We start from the raw sequence: 3,457 nt of genomic DNA, 5'->3' as shown, positions 1-3,457 counted from the left end.
GATTACATGAAACACGTCAAGCATATATAATACATACAACATATTATTTGTGAATATGGTTGCCCTGTTATGCGCATAAATAATTATCTGTTGAAATTGTCTGTTGTAAGTTTCATGTCCCTTTGTCTGTGACAGGAGAAATGCGTGCTTTTCTGGAAAGTAGTAAAAGGATACGTCCCTTTTTTGGAATGCAGGGGGAAAAGGGGAGGTGTCCTGAGGTCATGCCCATGTCACGAGTGTAGATCTGCCATCCTTCTGCTGGACAGGGAGCTCTTAATCTGTCACTTTCTTTTTATCGGATTATCAATTTATGCGTTAAACGGTCATGGGGTCCAGGCGAGTCTGTCGCTGGAACATTTCCAGATACCATGTTCTTTGTTCTGTTGTTTATTAGCTGGTTTATTTATGCTGAAGCCGGACAACGTTACACTGCACATCTGGTCCTTGAAGTGTCTTCAGACAGAGGGAGTTTCTTCTCTCCTGGTGATAGTTAGGGTTTAAGCAGTTCAGATCCCTCTAAGGGATAAGGACCAGGCCTTGACCGGAAGCAGGTCCAGACAATTAGTTGCCCTGTTGATCATTGATCTTCTTTACGACCGCAGATAGCTGGGGGGGAGAGTCTTTAGTTTTTCCGGTGGAATGCGGAGATTCAATCGTTCATTTGTGCGATATTCGCAGAGGCCTTACAATACTGAGGACAAATAATATGTTTACTAAGGGATCTAGAATAAAATCGAATTGGGATTTAACCAAATAATAACAAGGTAAGCTAAATAATGTCACAAAACTATGGACAATTGATAGTACCCAGGATATCGAAGTCCAGTAAAGGAGGCAGAGTTTTTTCGCATTTTACTCTTAAACTCTCGAATAGCCTTCCTGATAATGTTTGGGGCTTAGACACACTCTCTCTGTTTAAATATAGATTAAAAATACATCTTTTTAGCTAAGCATTCACATAACACATCTCATAACCTTGTACTCCAGCGATGAAATAGTAATAAATGCACATGATCATCTTTTGCCTGAAATAATATGAACAGCATCTATGCTAATCCTTCTCCTTTTGTTTTCCTGTTTCTATTTCTCAGGTTGCCCATTCCAATGTTACTACAGCTTGGATCCAGCCTCACTTGTGGTGACTAGGGATGGGCATGATTAATCGACGATTGATAATTGATCGTTAAGAATTTCATCGATCACGTTAATTTGTTATCGATTAATCTAATGCAATTTTTTAAATCTAATGCAGGTTGTGTTGCGTAGTGTGAGTCTTGAAGCAATTAAATGAATTTCACTGTGTGGCAGCAATTAAACATTTTACCATCTGGGTGCAATATTTGACACCATATTCGGTTATCCGTGATCTTCCGTTTTGATTTCAAAAGAATAATCATGAAGAGGTCACAGCGAAGTGTGGCGTGGGACCATTTTGATTTAAAAAGCGAAATAGTTCACTGCAAACATTGCAATGCCATGTATAAGTACAACATGGCCACGACTCAAATGATGTACCACTTAAACAAAGTGCATCCATCCCTGGTTAATGTCGGTGGCGGTGCATCCTGTTCTCAGTCTCAATCTAGCATCAAGTCGGCGTTAGCACGGACTCGGAGCTGTGATGCACAACAAGCAGAGAAAATTACCCAAGGGATCTGCAAGTTCATTGAGATGGATATTCTGCCCTTACGTATTGTTGAGGGCAATGGTTTTCGAGAACTGATACATTTATTGGAACCAGCATATCAAATTCCATCACGACGTACCATCACTAGACTGATAGAAACTCACTACGAAGAACGAAAGCAGCAGCTGTTAAAAGAATTGAGCAAAGCTGAGAGAGTTGCTCTAACTACAGACTGCTGGACTGCTTTAACAGCTGAGATCTACATCACCATAACCTGCCACTACATCAGTAATGACTGGCAAATGAACTCAGCGGTCCTGCTCACAGAAAGCCTGCCAGGCCGGCATACAGCTGACCACCTCGCTGAGACTTTCCTGTTATCTGCGTGTTACCTTTTTAGATTTAAGCAATAAGCCCTGTGAAGAATAAAACTGTTACTCCATAAAAATATAAATTTTAATATTTATTTTATTCATGAAATAAACAATAAAAAATATAACGTTATTAATAACACATGTATTCATTTATTCGTTACCTATTTAGATTTAAGCAATAAGCCCCGCGAAGAATAAAACTTACTCTTACTCCATAAAAATATTAATTTGATTATGAATTTTATTCATAAAATAAACAACAAAAAATACAACGTTTTCTGATTATTGATTCCCCATCATATATTTATACAGATTGAGTCTGGTGAGTTTGTGTCATTCGCCCCCATGATCTCATCAATGCTGGACCCTCGTCACAAACACCTGGGCTTTCTTACACCAACACAGAGACTGGCTGCTAATGTGAAACTGGTTGAACTGGGAGAGGCGGTGGGGACCGATAGGGCGGCTGGGGGAGTCGAGGCTGCGTTGTCTGACACGGACGAGGGGAGCGCAAACACTGAAGTCGCGACCTCCCAGTCATCTGCTATGGCACAACTCCTTGGGGATCACTATACCACTCAATGCGAGGCTGGCATCGAAGCAGAACTTCAGAACTTTCTGAGGGAGACTCCCCCACCCCTGAATTGCACACCTACCACCCAAGAAAAATCCACAACAGATTGGCGTCACGAACAGGATTGGCTTGGGGTCCAACGTCCACAAGGGCCATCGTGGGTGGGGTACCTGGACGGCTATACAAACAGATCTCTAAAAGGGGCCCCGAAAAAACGAGATAGGCAATATTTTGCTTAAATTGGAAATAAGACTGTTTGTGTGGTTGACTAAGGTCACACCTGTGATGGTAATCTGAGACAGGGTTTCACCAATAAATGAATCTAAGATATCGAATTTGAACTAAATTAAGTAAAATAAAAGTGGAATTGAGGAGTTCCAGATGTCAAGAGATTAACATGCTTTAGAGTAGTAGAAAGCTTTTGTATATAAGAAGAGCACCGTGCTGTGCCATTTGTGAAGGGGCACAAATACTGGGTCGAGACCTCCCAAAATAAGTAAGCCCAGGAATCAAGAGAGCCGCTCAGAAAAGAGGGAGCGTGGCTTTTGAGGGGTACTTATGAGGGAGGACTTCCCAAAATAAGTAAGTCCAGGAATCAAAGAGCCGTCCAGAGAAAGGGGGACGTGGCTTTGAGGGGTGCTTATGAGGGAGTGGTTGCTTTGATCAGAGTATTAAGTTTTTGTGTACACAGTGTCAAGGGACACAGAGCTTTTGTATATAAGAAGTGTATATAAGAAGTGCAGTGTCATTCGTGAAGGGACACTAAAAACCTATTCAGGGACTTCCCGAAGTGAGTAAGTCCAGGAATCAAAGAGCCGTCCAGAGAAAGGGGGACGTGGCTTTGAGGGGTGCTTATGAGGGAAGGGCGGCTGAATCAGGTGT

The sequence above is a fragment of the Sinocyclocheilus grahami genome, unplaced genomic scaffold, assembly GCF_001515645.1.
Source record: "Sinocyclocheilus grahami isolate Dianchi unplaced genomic scaffold, SAMN03320097.WGS_v1.1 scaffold517.1, whole genome shotgun sequence".
NCBI classification, from domain to species: Eukaryota; Metazoa; Chordata; class Actinopteri; order Cypriniformes; family Cyprinidae; genus Sinocyclocheilus; species Sinocyclocheilus grahami.
Note: the sequence above shows the minus strand (reverse complement) of the source record.